Source organism: Esox lucius, chromosome 9, assembly GCF_011004845.1.
Source record: "Esox lucius isolate fEsoLuc1 chromosome 9, fEsoLuc1.pri, whole genome shotgun sequence".
Classification (NCBI taxonomy): domain Eukaryota; kingdom Metazoa; phylum Chordata; class Actinopteri; order Esociformes; family Esocidae; genus Esox; species Esox lucius.
In genome coordinates this window covers 21,717,383-21,736,451 of record NC_047577.1, presented here as the reverse complement: position 1 = coordinate 21,736,451, position 19,069 = coordinate 21,717,383, and the positions used below count along the sequence as shown (strand labels likewise).

At 38.9% G+C, this 19,069-nt stretch overlaps 1 long non-coding RNA gene across 1 annotated transcript; it reads left to right on the top strand.

Annotated features, from left to right (window-relative positions):
- The first annotated feature begins 11,796 nt into the window (after positions 1-11,796).
- On the top strand, positions 11,797-13,285 carry LOC105012321. The gene is made up of 4 exons (XR_828147.3): positions 11,797-12,298; positions 12,599-12,689; positions 12,781-12,900; positions 13,266-13,285. It is a non-coding gene; the product is annotated as an uncharacterized LOC105012321 (long non-coding RNA).
- The last annotated feature ends 5,784 nt before the right edge of the window (positions 13,286-19,069 follow it).

Here is a 19,069-nt window from a genome sequence, read left to right as displayed (position 1 = left end):
GTGCCGGGTACAATATAGTTTTTGCAACGTTCTTACGAAATCAGTTGAAGTAATGAGCTATAGTGGAAAGAGTGAAGCCAAAGCACAATCCAGTAGAAAATGTGGTTATATCAGAAATGAATGCGTATCCTGTGTATTTAGCCAATGACAGATATTCCAGATTTGATCACATGGCCTAGACGCTTCAAATCACTCTTATAATTTTCAGAGGGAAGGCTCACACACTGCACTGCCTTTGGTATCCCAGTTAAGCACCTACACATTTTTAGGGAAGCATTTGAAAATTATAAATGTCAATAGCTTTCTCAGAATGAGACTGAGACACAATTTTCATGCTAGATTATTCCCTACATAGGGCAACATGTTGCACAGTCTTTAATTTTCCCAAAATAAGGATCCAGTTTTTTTTCCAAAACACATCAATGACAAAATTGCTTGTAAATTCAATAGCTCCCTGATCACATGACCTAGATGCTTCAAAGCACTGTTATAATCTTCAGAGAGATGGCTCACACATTGCACCCCATTTTTATTTCTTCTTGAACGGTTTAACACTAGTTTGAGGTTTGTAGGTGATATAGCCAAAGAGTTGTTGAGATTTGAAAATGTTGATGATGCACTTTGTTGACGCTCCCTTTGGTTGTGGGCAGACCGACTTTAATGTCACCATAAATTTCTCCCGCAGTTTGAAAACCACGATTGGAATCGAGCAAACGAGACCTGTGTGGTGTTTTTCCAATATATTAACATAATCACTCGTTTAAATGGGGTTTTGTTGTTAGTTTTTATATTAAATTAAACATAATGTGACAATTAGGACTTTTAAAAATAGGAAATGCAGACTTCTCGAGTGAGCAACGGATGGTATCCTCCGCCGGCTTGCATTACACAACATCACTCATCACCGTCCGTACTGCTCAACATTGTTGAGATAAATGAAGTTTAACTAATGCTGATTTAATAACCATGTATTTCTAGGTTTTTGTTGTATTAAATTGTATGCTGCAGTCAGGTTAGGAAAATATGATACAATAACCATCAAAGTTTAAAACTCAATGCTTTTGTAATTCTCACTCCTTGTCCCTCTCTAACTAAAGGTCTAAACAGCCTTCTGTCTCACACTCACCTTGATTTTCCTTTGTCTTATTTAGACAGATAGGATTAAAACCCAACAATTAACATGCAAAAGAAACCGCCTCCTATACAGCAGGAGGAAACCTTCTGTCTCCCACCCCCTGATGTTCTAGTCTAGGTTAGAACAATGGAATGTAAATTACTGTAACTTTGTAAAGATTTCACATCTGTATGCGAGAATCTGTTGGTCTGTGACCAAATATAACCCCATTGGGGAGAGTTTAGAGTATGCCCTTCTTCACTGGAGAGCGAAGAGGATAAGGATGTTTTTTTCTCACGAGAGTGAAAAGGAACCGTCCCTGTGGCGGGAGAAATAAAACCGGGAGAGGGAGGTAGATTCGGGGCGAATAGATGTGGACACTTGAGGGTTAATACAGCTATTTTACCGCTGCAGCGTAACTCATGTATTTTGACTTATTTTTTATTAATACATCTTTGTGTTAAATCTCCATTCAGACCAAAGCCTTGTCCTTCTTCAGAGATTCTGATACACGTAAATTCTTAACAACATCCCACTCATCATCCCTGATCCCCCGTCCGTCCTGCTAAACATCCATTCGTAGCGAGGACGTCCATGTGACCGTGGTAGAGGGCCCCTGGAGGATTGACCAGGGGAGGACTAAAGCTTAAACAGGGTGATGTTTGACAAGGGGAGAGCGGATACTTGACCAAGGGAGGGGTGACGGAGGAGGAGGAAGAACAGAATTTCTGGGGAGGAATAATTATGTTCCTAATATGGATGCTGTATATGCGAGTAAACTAGTCCTACTGGACCAATCAGAAATGTTCAGCACCGCAAGCCCCACCTCAAATTCTGGTACTCTGTGAAAGTCCTACCTCCCGAGCAGGGACTGTTTTGGGCAAGTATATCCAGCTGCAGCATGACCGTGACGGAAGTTGACACTTCCAAATATGGTTCATCCCAGAAGAGTCAGCGCCCAAAACATGATGACGTTTCTTTCGGACAACAAACTGATTTCACTTGAATAAACCTTAGTAACGTTTGGACACCATTGTTTACCATTTCATAATTTCCCATCTACCTCTTGCTAAAACTAGTTTGTTAAAACCATTATACCTTACATATAGCGGCACGATTAAGTGAATTATTGAAATGGCAATTCTGGCATGCAATTTCCAAATCACCAATTTACTAGATTTTCAGCATAAAAAAATTTGAATGAGTTGCGTTTCACTCCAGTTGTTCTTGCCGGTGCAGTAGGTTTTTAGGAGATTACTTAAATCCCCGGACAAAAAAAAAAATAAATGCTTGATGGATTTTCATTGTTCGTTTGAGCCAAGCGTGCCGCACAAGCCCTGAAAAGTGAAGCCAAAACGTCTCGATCGCCCCCTGGTGAGTGGTCCCAGTATAGGTCATAAACCCCGCCCTCCCCATGTTATTCAATGGGACGCGAGACCAACTAAACAATTAAATTACCTTTCAAATATCTTTTTTCCGAAGCTGGTTTCTGTCATTTACTGTAGTTTGTATCACACTAATGTAAATTCAAGAGTTTGTTTTTAAAATAAGTTTGTTTTTAGTTAGTTATTTAATGCTCTAAAAACGGTGGTGTGACGTCGTGATTCACAGCTGTGATTGACAGCTATCTGAGCGGAGGAGCCACTGAATCTTCGGAGGACTGAGGAGATTGGAACTTTACATTTAATCTCTAAATTTCTATAATTGATATAATTTCACACGGACATAATGGGTTGTCCTGCAGTACATTGTGCTAACCGATCTGGCATTTCCAATCGATCTTTGAATTTTTTTCAGTAAGTTAAATTTATAAGCTATTTAATTAGTAAATAAATGTAATGGCCTCATTAATAGCCATGTTAATAGCTAGCAGGTGATCGTTAGCTAGAAGTTACCAATTATTTTTGTATTAGGCCTATTCTAAATTAAGGTTAAACATGATGTAAGTTAGGCTATAACATATCGTCTAGGTTTAACAAGCAAAGGTTGTACTGTACTTGGACTTGCGATTGATTACGGTATGCGCATTCTGCGAGGGAGAGTGAGGGCGGGGCACAGGGGTGGGGCCGTTGATTTCGCGGCTTTACGGCTTTACTTCCTGCTCGCTACTGCGCATAACTACTGCGCAGAACTGGTCCCAAGATCGCTATCTGCGCAGACGCAAGTCCAAGACGTCAGCGCCGTATCGGGACACTGGCGGCTTCAGTTTTCACCAATGGAAAAGAGCGAAAGGGCATCGTCCATTTTTTTTTACCGTCTATGATTTGAGTTAATACTTCAACTACTAGCGAAGACGTATGCTTCAAGCGAGTGGCACCAATATATTGTCCCATACACAACAGCATAATTATTCTATGTAGGCTATGATCTATATTTTTAAGTGAAATTATCTAAGCTGTTTACACCCATGTTTAAAAATATAAAATCAACCGCAATTGCAATATTTGTCTAAGAAAATGCTATTCAATATTTTGTCAGACTCGTGCAGCCCAACTTACACATAATACAATTAAAAACAGTACATGTAAAACCTACAACAAAATTAGAACAATATTATTTAGAATACATTAGCATAGTTAAACAGTATTATTCAAACCACTAAGAATATCTAATCACTTCAAATAGACATAAACCAGTTTCCTGTGTTATGGCTATCCCAACTAAACATTCTGTAATGTTATTGGCTATGAATATTACATGTACATTACTAGTATTTGCTAACCAATATTATCTCTGTTGTTTAAGCTAAACAACAAAACTAATTTGTTTCATGTTTATATCATCCTAACTCAAACTATTAAAAGGCCATACCAATTGTTTTGTTGTACATCGACAATCATTATAACATTTGCATAGATATGCCTACATGATCAGACAAACAATCTCCCAAGAACTCACCAAATTAACTCTTAAAACTATTAACTCTTATAACGGTTATAATTTGTATTACAAGAGATTTTATCTCAAAGAGAAACTAAAAGCCTAAAAACACTGTCCACTCTCCTGCCCTAAAACTAACTTTCTCACAAGTTCTAAAAGTAAATCATGAGAACCCAATTAAACAAAATTACATTTATTCATTGAGACTATTACACGCCTTGCTCTTGGAGTGATCTTTGTTGGTCCATCACTCCTGGGGAGGGCAACAATGGTCTCCAATTTTTTCCATTTGTACACAGTCTGTTTGACTGTGGATTGTTAGTCCAAAGTCTTTAGAGATGGTTTTGTAAAGCCTGATGAGCATCAACGGCTTATTTTCTGAGATCCTCAGAAATCTGTTTGGTTCCTGCAATGGCACACTTCAAAAAACACATGCTGTGAAGATCAGACTTTGATAAATCCCTGGTGGCCTTGCAAATAAGACATAAGGCCCTGCCCTTTGACAAAATGGACACGGAAAGTGTCGTCTGAGCTCTGGGCATGCTCCATCTGGGCATGTTCCATCTGTGAATTATTATAAAATAATTCAAATTGTAGTTTCATATTTGAAATACTTAACTTTAAAACAAGCAGCAACAGACTAGACTGTATTAGCCTATGGGACGAAGCTGGTCATACTTCCAAATTTATAAAGGTTTAAAAAGAAAATAAGAACAAAAACTCACGATCATTTAAAACTGCAGGCCTCCAACATGATTTAATAGCACAAGGCTAAAACCGCATGGCTCAGAACATGGATATTCTAACCCAGACTCCACACAAACCCCATTTAAGAGGCTCTGTCCAAAGTACATAATTGCATCCACCTGGGTTACTTGGCTCCACCCACCAATAAATGTATTTAATGTTACTTTTTACACACTAAAATTAATAATTATAATAAACAAAACTGCATACAAACAGTATAACTACTAATAAATGTTTTAAATATCAAATATAAAAATGTGGAAGACTCCTTCACAGCCTACCTGTTTTGCAATTGATTAAAAAAAAAAAAGAATACACTGAACAAAATTATTACCTTCGCGCTTTCTGCCATCTGCCCTGTACAGTGAAAACCGGAATTCATCCGTGAAGAGAACACCTCTCAAAAGTGCAAGACACCATCGAATGTGAGCATTTGCCCACTCAAGTCGGTTACGACGACGAACTGCAGTCAGGTCGAGACCCCGATGAGGACGACGAGCATGCAGATGAGCTTCCCTGAGACGGTTTCTGAGAGTTTGTGCAGAAATTCTTTGGTTCTGCAAACCGATTGTTGCAGCAGCTGTCTGGGTGGCTGGTCTCAGACGATCTTGGAGGTAAAGATGCTGGATGTGGAGGTCCTGGGCTGGTGTGGTTACACGTGGGCTGCGGTTGTGAGGCAGGTTGGATGCACTGCCAAATTCTCTGAAACACCTTTGGAGACAACAGCAAAGGAGAAGTGCTCACTAACACAGATTCTGATATTTGTGAACAATATTTGAGAGAAATAGGCCTTTTGTGTACATAGAGAAAGTCTTAGATGATAAATGGAAGCAAAAACAAAAGTGTAGCGTTTATAATTATGTTCAGTGTATGTAAACACAAAATCTAATTCTTTTAAAAATTAAATTTCTTCATTTTATTTTTCCATTGTTCAAGCTAAAACAAATGTATGCTGAGATAAATAAATGACATGACACTGTTGTTGGTGACTCCAAAGAACGTTCAATTCCTTTAAATGGAATATTTAAACTTTACGTTACATTACCTTCAATTCATTATTATTTTTTTATATGTGACCTGAGCTCAAATTATTCAATATGCAACCTAAATACATCTTCTTGATTCCATTAACAAAGCTCGAAAACAGTATATAGTTAATATTTACCTTGGCCTTACTTGTTATGATAACGCTGAGGCTAGCTAAATTGTGAACTAAAGCACGGGATTCTGTAGCAAACCTAATTGATTAAAATACACAATTAACTAAATTAACACTATTTACAGTGAGCGAAACAGCCAAATCGTTAAAACCTCCAACAACCTAATAATAAATGTACATAATACAATAAATCTGTGTTTCCACCGCAGGAACTATACCCAGGAACTAGGAACTTTTCCAGGAACTTGCTGCGTTTCCACCGCAGGAACCACAGTATAGACTCTAGAACCAGGAATAGCATTTTACCCCCAAAACAGTCCCTGCTCGGGAGGTAGGACCATAGACATAATAAAGAATAGACGCCGCATTGGCTGCTGGGGCGCGAGAAATACGGCCGCCATGTTTGACCGGTCATACTCCTATTTGCGTAGCAGCAGAAGCAACGATGCCAGAGCACTGTGGAGCATACTCCTGCTCATATCGGCGGACCATCGAAAGCAGGGCTCGTGGGATTACTTTTCACAAGTAAGATTTAACATTACCGTATTATTGGTTGTATTTTGTGACTAGAATATTACCAGAGAGTTGAGAAGGAGCAAGGATCTTTGATATCACTGTACTGAAATCGTATCCAGCTAGCTAGGCTATGTTTACTGCACCAGCCGGTGTTCACCCAGCGAACTGAGACTGGATAAGTCATATTCTATAACACTGACTTAGATTACAACTGACTCAAGAATGCTATTGTAGAAATAAAGCAAATATTACTGGTATAACATTGGCCAGCTAATTATATATTCATATAAATAAAAGACGGTATTATCATTGTTGTGCAGTACTAGCTTAGCTAGTAACTTAGTATTTTGGTGGTAGCTTCACTATTTTCAGAATCAAGTAACTTTTTTCAGTAGTAGTAACTCCTTTATTTACCAAGTAGCTTGGCCACACAAGCTACTTTTCTTGTCATGTGAAATTAGCACAACTTAAAGTAGCTTCCTATGTAATGAACTAGCCTACTGCTGTGTTTGTGTAACTTTTTTTTTTTTAATATATATTTTTGTTTTGTGTTACTTAGCTTACTACATTTGACTGGGTGGTAGGTTTTGTGTAGTGAAGCTTATTCATGACAGAATAACTAATAGCTTAGCTCACTGCAATTTCCAAGTAACTTGCCCAACACTGTGTATTATTCACATGTAATTCACCCTAACAAAAGTAAGTTACCTCTCATGTCTCATACCCACCACACTTAAAATAAAGGCAACAGAACATCTGATAGTAGAATGGTTTTCAAACAAGCTTATTATTTAGTTCAGCGGTATGTGTTCACCTACAGGTTCAGCCAAGATCACTTGGAGCTCCTATTTAATTCAATCAGAGCGTCAGGTAGGGTTGGTGTTCTTTTAATTACAATTTTGAAAATATACCTAATGAATATCTTTATGTCTTGTGAGTAATGTATGTATTGTGTGCCTGTTTTCCATATAAGGAGGCTGGAATAACAATCCATCGGCACTTCCAGGCCATCTTCCGCCGCCTGATGGTTCGGTGTGGTGTCTCACCTGTGTAAAGCACTATATAAATTATAACGTATTTTTTTAAATTATTATTTTAATAAGGTGCTGAGTGCTGCAGAGAGGGTGATCCGCCAAGCTTCACCAATGCCAGCTCCTAAGGTGTCGACAGTCACAGACATCGTCCAGGAGGAGATTGGAACGGAGGATGTTTTTCTGCTTGGGGAACACATTGAGGAGACTCAGTTTGGCATCGACAACCATCATTCTGACTTGTTGTCATTGGTTGTGTCTGTGTTTCTCAAAATAAGGCTGCACCACATTAACAAACTCACCTTTCTTGAACTTAGAGCGTGTGCATGTGTGTGGTTCCACGACAATTCAAGACTTTAATCCTAAAAACTAATTCTAAGCTTTATCTGTACTTTAACCTTACTCATCACACATAGTATCTTTATGTCATATCTGTCATCATTCTGACAAGATTAACACTGAATCTGAAAGCAATGGCTTAAAACTGCCGGAAAACAGTGGTCTGTCACATTTTATGTGAATACTGCTGTAAGTGTTGTTGGGTCTGTAAATACCTCTGTTTGTTTGTGTTTCATGAACTCTAGCCTCATGGTGTGTGTCTCCAGGAATCCAAATGTTGGTCTCCTTTGCCTTACATTAAGTTTGTGAGCTTGTGTATAATGAAGTTTATCTTTACATTATGTCCTTGTTATTGTCTTAGCCCTGATCCCTTTCCCTCTGCACTTGTAACAGTGTTTTGAAAATTGCTACATTAATTAAGTTTGCAGACTTTTCAAGGGAGTTTCAACAAAGTAAATGTGTAGTTTAAATAAAAACAGTCACTTTTCATTTCATCCTGCTATTTTAGACTGGGACCCATGTGAGTATGTTGGGATGGGGGCTGTGAAATGAGAGAGAGAGAAATATATATTTCTGACTTTACTGCCACTATTTACACATTAGGTGTTTCAATCAGAATGATAGTCAAACTGGAAATGTTCCTGTTTTTCTCCCTTTTTGGGGATTATGTTCACAGTTTTGATGAATATAAAACTATGAATATTAAAATACGCTGAACCATGTATCCTGTATCATAGCTACATGTATGACCTTTGCAGCAAAAAAACCCGCGTGAAAATCAGTAAGGTATTCACTGAGGTATGATTAATTAAATGCGCTGACAGGTCGTTTCACCTGCCAAAACATTACATTGAGTGGAGCAGCTGACCAGTCCAAGATGGCGGTCCCACGGCTCGTCAGCGCCAGTAGGCAGTAGCGGTCGATGCGGCGTCTATTTTTTATTATGTCTATGGGTAGGACTCTCCCAGAGTACCAGAACGTTTGGGGTGGGGCTTGCAGTGCTGAACATTTCTGATTGGTCCAGTAGTAGTAGAGTTTACTCACAGAAGTTTTCAACCGACATTTTTTGAATGTTCTCAGCAGAGTAATGTACAGGAGTTATTAAAGGAGAAAATAAAAAATAAAAGAACATATTATGGAGAGGAAAGCGAGCGACAGATGGACCAACGACGAAGTCCAGGCCTTATTGGGTGTTTATGCTGATGACCAAATCCAGGCGATTCTTAATGATAAGGTGTCCTACAATTTAGGGGAGTTGAACATTATTCAACCTGGGAAACAGTGCCAGGAGAAGCTTAAAAAATGAAAACAAGATTACAAGAAGATCGAGTATCACAATAACAGAAGCGGTTCTGACCGGCGGAGCAAATAGTTTGACCGTCTAAATGCGTTGCTTGGTCACAGGAATTTCAGAAATGATAATTAGTCACATGCTAGTTAACATTTGTATGTATCTAATAATCACTAAACATTGACAACTTGATCAAATTATTACTCGGTACAAGATATTTTTCAAAACTGCTATTGGCTATGCTGACTGTGCTTGTGTATTGTATGGTGTGTCTGTGTTTATTTTTCTTCTAAGGAAAGAGGAAAAGAGACAGACGCACTGACGGACATGTACAACGCTAACCAGACCGTCCTGCAGCAAGGACAGGAGCAGCAGGACCAGTATATGCAGCTGCTATACTGAGGAAAGAGTCAGGCTGAGGAGAGCCGCATAAAGAGCAATGAGGAGAGCCGCGTATAGAGCGATGAGGAGAGCCGCGTATAGAGCGATGAGGAGAGCCGCGTATAGAGCGATGAGGAGAGCCGCGTAAAGAGCGATGAGGAGAGCCGCGTGAAGAGCGATGAGGAGAGCCGCGTAAAGAGCGATGAGGAGAGCCGTGTAAAGAGCTATGAGGAGGCGAGAGTTGGCATTCCTCGAGTCTCAGGCGGAAGAAACTGTGTTAACCATGTACATTGTTATGTATATTATTGCTTTATCTTCTTGCTATATATTTATAATTCTCACTACATAGTTGAAGTGGGCTATGCCACCTTTTGTAAGCATTTTACACATTATCATGTATCTATAATATTCAATAATGCTACCAATTGCTGCTACTTTACTTATGTTACTACCATATCTAAAAAGGATGGAGAAACACAACACATTCTGTAGTACTCGCATATCTGAAACATATACAAAAGGTGCCAATAATAAGTTGATGTAGTTTACTGTAATTCCCACTTTTTACAATAACTCATAAATCCGTTCACTTTATTCATATTGCAACTCGACTAGCATTTCGAGGATTTTGAACCCGATTTGCTACTACTGCTTGTCTCTTCCACCGTTGACTCAATGACCACATTTGTAAACCAAAAAATCATGATCAACACAACTTGAATCTCCTCCCTGATTGTTGTGATGTTGCAGTGTCGCATAAATAATAAAGATGCCTGTCTGTAGCTTTGTATGGCGTATGGTACATGTGTCAGTGGACTAATTAGCCTAATCTTTGTGGGTCTTTAGACCGCGGTGGAAACGCACACATCAATGGGCTGAAGGAACCCTTTAGATCCTTGAATAGCAGTTCCTGGGACTCAAAGTTCTGGGTACTTTTTGGTGGAAACGCGGCTTAAGTGTTCATTATCCATATTTTGGCATTCTCACGTGAACTGCTTGTAGCCATCTTTTCTTTTTCTGCATCAACATCATGTTTTGTGTGCAGTCTCTTCTATGACAATCCATATTTGGAAGTGTCAACTTCCGCCACGGTCGTGCTGCGACTGTAGCGTATTGGCTTCGATCTGTGATCAATTGTAGTCACTTCAATTAGTTCTGAATAAGAACAGTTGTTCATAGAGGACTGCACTGCTTAGTAGTGAAATTTAAAGCAAATAATCCATTTGGGCAGAATGATACTTTCAAAAGATCTATGAGATAAATTTGTGTAAAGGTACAAGTCAGGGATTTGTACAAAAAGATTTCTGGAAAACATTCCCTTGGAGTTTAGACCATTACTATTATCTTTCTAGATGGAACACTGATTATTTAAGCTTGTCAATGTAAATGTGCTTAAAGTTTTGAAATAAAATGCACTTAGAGCATCTGACTAACCAAAAGTTTGCTAGATTGAGTCTCAGACCCAGCAGGGTGAAAAATCTGTAGTTTTTTCCATTAAATACTGAATTACTCACATATCGTTGCGGTGAATTTTGTTCTTAGTCAATATTCCTGGCATAATAATGAGAATAAATCTATAAAAGCATAGAAGACTCTTAAAATATTTAATACAATTCCGATGGCACACTTCATGTCGATGGCACAATTCCAGCCACTCTGTATGAAGCTGTTATCAAAGTCAAATATGAATAATTAAAAGAGCCTTAAGAAGTCAGATATACATACTTATTTCTGTTCTCAATATCTAAAAAATATATTTGCTTAAACTCTCGCTGGCAGGTTCAGTTCGTTGATAGGTAAACTAGCCAATTTGGATAAAACTGGGCTAACTCTAACAAAAACTTGATCTTCATCCTTAGGCAACTATTCATTAAAATGTATTGACATGAAGAAAGCCCTTTAAGCAAGTTAAATTGTTCTACCTTTGCGTTCCAAGAAAAAAGTCATATTGCAGATGGATCGTCCAGCTAGAAAGGTATATCGACGATACCTTTCTAATAAATCCACTATCAGCCCTGTTCTATCTGCCTCCTTTTAGTCCCTCTACATATGAAACCCATGTGCACCCTTTAGTGTTAATTGAAAAAAGGTTACTACCGCCACCAGAAAAAGCCATCAGAACATGCGGGCAACTAAAAGTGGTGAGTGTAGCCAGTGACAGTCAGGTGCACCAAAACAGGTGTAAATGATAAGACAAAACACGGAAGACAAACCTAGGAAGGACCAGCCCTTCATAAAGGGAAGAAAACTAATCTGGTCTTTATCTTATGGATGTGTGTAACCAGTGTTAGTGCCATCACTCATAAAAAGTAGTCTATTACTCACACTCCTTATTCCAAAAGTGGCTAAATTAATTTACTTATTGCTTCCTGGGCATAGTAATTTGTTACTTTACTTTTACATTACTTTGCATTACGCACCCCAAAACTTTGCACACAATAGGCTAAACCAGGCACACACCTAGTGTCACACCACAGGGGGCAGATTTTTCTTTTATAAAACGAAATGGAATACCTGGTATCATAAATGAATAAATGTTCTCAGTTCGGAGAATAGGGTTGACAATTCTCTTGATATCATTCTAAGAAATTCCGGGGCAAGTTAGTTAGTTTTAGCAGTCACAACCATAATTTGGATTCCTTCTGTTTGACTGGAAGGAGGGAGTATACTCCAGGGTAGCGTGACTGCGAAAGGTGTGTCAAGGTGGGGCACTTAGAGACAGTTATATAAGACAGAGCTGGAGAGGCCAGAGAGACACTCAACTTCTTAAATATCGAAGACCAGAAGACATAATCAAGACAACCAGGCTTCAATCCATCAGCATATTTCTTCTCTTCGATGTAATTTTGCTTTTCTCAGTTGTATACACATGGGTAGATCTGTAAGAGTAGACTGGTGTATAGAGGATGGTACAAAGTTAATATGTGAACATAATATATTGGTAGAAAAGTATGTACATTTCCATAGGAGAGTATCGGTAGACAAGTGGATGAAGAGATGCATGTGGAAATGTGTATATTAAAGTGTAATTGGTGGAGTAATACTCAACACACCATAGTTTATTTCATTTGGTAGAGAATGATTACAGGGTGTGTGTGTACGTGTGTGTTTGTATTAACATGTATTGCTATGTGTTTCAGTAAAGGATGAAGATCCAGAGTGTGATACTGCTGTTCTCTCTAGTGGGTGTGCTGTTAGCAAGCTCGCTAAAAAAAGCTACATCGGAGCAAGGTAAGTGTTTGGGGTGTGTGTGCACAACACTATCCATCCTAGATATTAATCTGATAGAATTTTCTAAAAGAAAAAAACATTTGTTCCTCAGCACTACTGCAAGAGGACAATTGGAAATGTGACAATCAAAATTGTGGCATACCTAAAGAGGCTGTGGCCAGGTTAGCTGCTGCTCTGAAAACTGTCAAGGAGGCTGCAGATGAAGCACCAAGTGAGTTAGTTATCTGTTTATCTATCTTGTCTGCCTGGCTGTCTCTTTACAGATGTTAGTGCAAATGTATGAACTATCAGTTTATATCAACATCAGTAGAGAGAAAAAGTGAGGTAAGGAGGAAATAGGTGAGAAAGATACACTGTTAAAAGCAACTTTTTTATTGATTAGCATCACTGTTGAGGCAAAACTGTTTTATATACTACATATGTCTGTGTTTGTGTGTAAAAAAATATTATTTTTAAGTGGTAGTCAAATACTGGTCTTATTATGAAATGTTTCAAATTGTAGTAACTTAAAAATAAGTAGTAACTTATTTATTTAAAAGATGAAAAAACTTATTTAAAACTGTATTTATTCTACAGTTGATTGGGGTTTTTGGGCCAAAAAAGCCATGGACATGTTGGGATAGCTGCGAAGACAATGGGGCTGCAGATGACCATCTTCAGTCTCTGACATCATTCCTAACATTGCTTCAGTCAATTCTATCATCATCCATCTTCTTCAGAATCTAATGACATTATTGAAATATTCAGTTAATCATTCTTGAATACATCCACTGACTAATAAATACATTTTTAAATCAATAAAGTTGTTTTAGTATAGTTGGTAAAGAGAATCACATGTTGACGAATGTGTGTACTATGTCCTGATACAGTATAGAATATTGTAAGATTGTGGAGAAATGGTGATGATCAAAATCTATGACGGCAATGTTCAATGTGTATTTCTATCCTTCAATAAACTATAAAGCATTACACATGTTTATTGTTTGTTTCAATTTTTCTTACATGTTTCATAGTACTGTTTTATTGAGTATTCAGTGTATTGTTCAGTGTCAAAATCTTAATGAAGAATGTTTTACACCGTATCTGTATATTTCATAGTTCTTCAATATGCAGCAGTAATATTATTCTATCAGGCTCCAACATTCACTGAAAAAGGCAGTTTATGAACACACTATTACTTATTCTTTAAATATATCTTCAGCAATAGACCCCCTCAAGACACAGATAACTTTGATACTTTATAACAGGGGTCTCCAAACCATTCCACGGTTTTTGGTTTTGGTTTTTGGTTTTTCCTATAAATCGGTTCCCAGTTCACACCTAAGAAACCAGGTGAGGGTAGAAACTAACCAATTAGTAACCTAATTAGTCAATCACATACAAGGAGAGAGCGAAAACCTGCAGACACTCGGCCCTCCGTGGAATAGTTTGGAGACCCCTGCTTTATAATCACGTTTGTGTGCATTTTTAACAGTCTTTGCGGTGTGTTATCACAAATATTTTATTGTTTCAGTATGAAATCTAAATTAATATAATAAAAAACAATGACACAAATCAACACAAAAAAGTCCATGATGACAAAGTGAAACATACAGTCTACACATTTTTCTAGATTCATAAAAAAATATCCTTGTCACAGGATACAATTGATTTTGGATTAACCCTGCCAGCCTTGCACATACAAGACTCCCCTAAAGGCTATATTTGTAAAGCACCCAGGCTGTGGTTGCAGTATGCACCGAGTCTCCCAGCACAGTCCTGGAAGACTGGAACTCTTTTAGAGTTGCCATAGGCCTCTTGCTGGCCTGTCTGACTAGTGCCCTTCTCTGAATACACAGTTTTTAAGGGCCATTGTGCCATATTCGCTCTGTGTCTTGATAGTGAACTTGCTGTGCTCTGGGGGATATTCAATACCTTAGAGATGTTCTCAAATCCTATTGGTGATTTTTGGGAACTTTATTTTCCGGATTAGGTTTGAATGTTCCTTCTGTGACGGATTCCCATTCCTGAGTCACGTTAAAGCGGGAGTTAGACAAATAAGAGGCCGGACACAGTGTTGTTAGAACGAGAGTTTGCATTAAGGGGCGCAACCTATTAATTTAAAATAGCTCAAACAAGATAAGTACAAAAGATCAGTAATTCCTTCTACTGCTATAATTTCCCTCACTAATACACTTCTCTTTCATCTAAACTATCTGGGTATCACTCGCAGGCCGCTCGTCTCTTTGTCTCTCAGCGTACATCCAGCTTTGTTTGTTCAGAGCGGGCCTGCGAGTGCAAAACAGGTACGATCCAGTGACTCGGAACGAAATGTGTGTAAATGAACCTAGGGAAGCTAACCACAACATTAGCATTAGGACTAACCAAAATCAATGAAATAGCCCTAAAACCACTGATAGGACGAGGGAAAGAAGAAACTTTGCTAATTCTACATCTGATAAGCCAGATGCTACCTTGATTGGGGACAACATAACCAAGCATATCAGAATGGCAAAGACTTAAAACCTAACCATGGCTGACACATCGGTCAGAGAGCGATGTTGCCAGTTATTCTCTCTACACATCCAAGCAACATGCAGATGATTATCCACACTGGGTCTTTTGACATTCTACAATGGAAAACTGTCTCTGAGATCCTGAAAAATGATTTTTCTATGCTACTAGAGAAAATAAATAACTTTCAACAACATGTTTTCATCTCAGGCCTGATTCCAACCTTGGGGAAAGGAATTTAATCTTTTTTGTCACGTGATATTGAACGAAACCAGTGTCAGTTGAGTGTCCGACACCTGAATGTGTCTGGTTTTGAAAACGAGGTGGCAATACCAATGACTTTAAATGAGTTGTGTCCACTTGTTGCAAGAGAGAAATGTATTACTGACAGATTGTGAGAGTTAGCTGTGTGACAATTGTTCGCCTGGTTAGTATTAACTCCTTTTACAGTGCTTCAAAGTGCAGTTTTCCACAGTTCAAAAGTGCCTGAGCGCCCGTGTAAATCGGCTCTAATACATAGCTGATATAGCAATTGAAGTAGAAACGTTTCATTTTGCATTATTTCAGTAGTTGCGTACTGTGTAGAGTCACAGACTACTCAGCAAGAAGACCCTGGTTTGAATTTACATGTATTTATTTATTTTTTCATTAAAAACAATATTTATTGTTCAAATAATGTTTCATTCACAACAAAAGTAAAAGGAATGAAACACTTATAATGAAGGAATGGTTAAATGATAAGCAAGCTGGAAAGGCAAGAGAAAATCAGCATTTGAACACCACATTTTACTTTCACTTTGCATATACACCAAACTGTTGAGTTTGAGGGGAAAAAAACTGTATGAACATGAAACATCTGATTGTCACTGTCAAGTAAATGTTTTGAGGGTTTGGTAAAGTCCTGACACATATGTTTTGATTGTCTCAGTTTTCGCAAAGCTATTTGTGGCGGTGGTAAAATTAATGAGAAACAGTACAAAGTTTAATACAATGCGTAATGGCGTCTAGCGACATATTACTGACTAATATGCTTTTAAAATGGCCAGTGGCAAAAGTCATACAGTTCATAGATGCTATTTGTGGTGAAGGTAAACTTAATAAGAAACGTTACTCAGATTTACCTGATGGTTAATGGTGTCTAACGAAATATTCAAACTTGACATGATGTTAATGCATGACAATAGTATATAATATCAATGTGCTATACTGACACACAGGATGCTATACTGACACCTAGGAAATTGTCAGCTCTGTGGCGTAGTGGTTAAAGACACAGCCTTTCACGTGGGCGGCCTGTGTTTGAATCTCGAGAGTGCAGCCACAAATGACACTTTCTATTGCGGGCTGGCTGAACTAGGCATCTAGGGGAGCACTTTTGGGCCGGGTAATACAATTATTCATCATTGATAGTTCACTATCACGCCCTGCTTTATTTTCCATTTTAAGACTTTTTTGACAACAAAGTTGTCTTCGGATTGATTGATATATTTTCTAATAAAAGCTCATAAAACAATAACTTCTATAAGCCTACTTTGACACTAATTTCATGGCCTTAATTTATCCCACAAAAACTAATTTGCCTAATTTATTCTCAACAAAGAAGTTTCTTAATTGCTGTCTGTATTCTGACAATGTCAAGAAGTCATCTTTACTGGTCCAAATGGTTAACTATTAGATGAATGTAAAAGACACAGTTTACTAAAAAGCTAAACAGCTAATTCACACTTTGACTGGCCGCCTTGTCCAGTGCCGCCCTCTCCTGCTCCCCCGTCTCCTGCTCCTACGCCGGCTCCCGCTCCTCCGCCGGCTGTTGACCCTCCGCCGGCTCCCCTGTCTCCTGCTCCTACGCCGGCTCCTGCTCCTCCGCCGGCTGCTGACCCGTCTTGCGGTCGGGAGCCCGCGCCTTTGGGTGGGGGGGGTACTGTCACGTCCTGGCTGTGCCCCTAGCCATCTCTGCGCTGGGCTCGGGCATAGCCAGGACAGGACAGGAGGTGGCATCTAGCCACCTCTAATCCTTTTTGGTCTCCCCAAATGAAGGCAGGTGTTGGTCATTGCCTCCAATTGGGGACCCTATTTAAGTTCATTGTGTTGGCCATGCTATGTGGTTCATTTTGGTTTTGTCCCTGTTTTAGACAACCCCCGTCACTGGTTGCTGCTTTTTGTTGTGTTTGGTTTTTCCTTTATTAAACATGGATTATTGGAACTACATCGACTCTGCACCTGTGTCCTACCACAACCTCGTACGTGACAATCACAATTCTTCAAATATATATTTTTGAGTCAACCTAACTTTGATTAACTAATAAGTCACAACAAATAATTTTGCTTCAAGAATATCAGTGTGTCAAGTTGTGTTTCGGATGGGTTGGTGGGTGTCACTGAGCAATCACTAGGAAAAGGATGAATGTACACATCAGTCATTTGAATACCTAACCTGTTATGTAGGCCCTTGTGTCCTGGGGGGAGGTTGGGTTGGACGAGGTTCCTCCAGATACAGTGGGGCAAAAAAGTATTTAGTCAGACATCAATTGTGCAAGTTCTCCCACTTAAAAAGATGAGAGAGACCTGTAATCTTTATCATAAGTAATTATAAAAGATAAAATTAGATTATTTTTTTCAGAAAATCATATTGTAGGATATTTAATTTATTTATTGGTAAATTCCTCTGTAAAATAATTATTTGGTCACCTACAAACAAGCAAGATTTCTGGCTCCCACAGACCTGTAATTTCTTCTTTAAGAGGCTCCTCTGTCCTCCACTCGTTACCTGTATTAATGGCACCTGTTTGAACTTGTTATCAGTATAAAAGACACCTGTCCACAACCTCAAACAGTCACACTCCAACTATGGCCAAGACCAAAGAGCTGTCAAAGAACACCAGAAACAATATTGTAGACCTGCACCAGGCTGGGAAGACTGAATCTGCAATAGGTAAGCAGCTTGGTGTGAAGAAATCAACTGTGGGAGCAATTATAAGGAAATGGAAGACATACAAGACCACTGATAATCTCCCTCAATCCGGGGCTCCACACAAGATCTCACCCCGTGGGGTCAAAAATCCCAGAACCACACGGGGGGACCTAGTGAATGACCTGCAGAGAGCTGGGACCAAAGTAACAAAGGCTACCAATCAGTAACACACTAGGCCGCCAGGGACTCAAATCCTGCAGTGCCAGATGTGTCCCCCTGCTTAAGCCAGTACATGTCCAGGCCCATCTGAGGTTTGCTAGAGAGCATTTGGATGATCCAGAAGAGGATTGGGAGAATGTCAAATGGTCAGACGAAACCAAAATAGAACTTTGCAGGCAGACCAGTTTAGCACCCAGTCTCTTTTACAACAGAGCCATGCTGTTGTAATAGATTCAGAAGGCGGTTTGGCATTGTATTGCTGCACTAAGCAAGGCCTTCCCTGAAAAAGACATTGTCTGGATGGCGGCACATGTGGCTCTAAAACCTGTATAGAGAGCAGGGGTCAGATGCAGTGCCATCTGAGGGCCTGAAGATCACAGCCATTAATTGTTGTCAGCCTTGTCCCTTGCATACAGAGATTTCTCTGGATTTCTCTGAATCATTTAATGCTATTATGTAACATATTACATAATATGGTACATTTTCTTATCTTGGTACTATTTTCTATTGAATATAGGGTTTAAATGATTTGCACATCTTTGCATTCTGTTTTTATTTCCATTTTACACAGCGTCCCAACTTTTTTGGAACAGGTAGGTATGTACAGTATGATATATCTGCACAAAGAGCCGTGACAATATTTGCAGGGTCTAGGATTCTTGGAAGGCTCTGACTTCTTTGAATATATAACCTCAAGCAAGATCTGCTATAACAAAAACCCTTGCTAGGCGTAGTGTATATGACTGTAGGTGTGTTA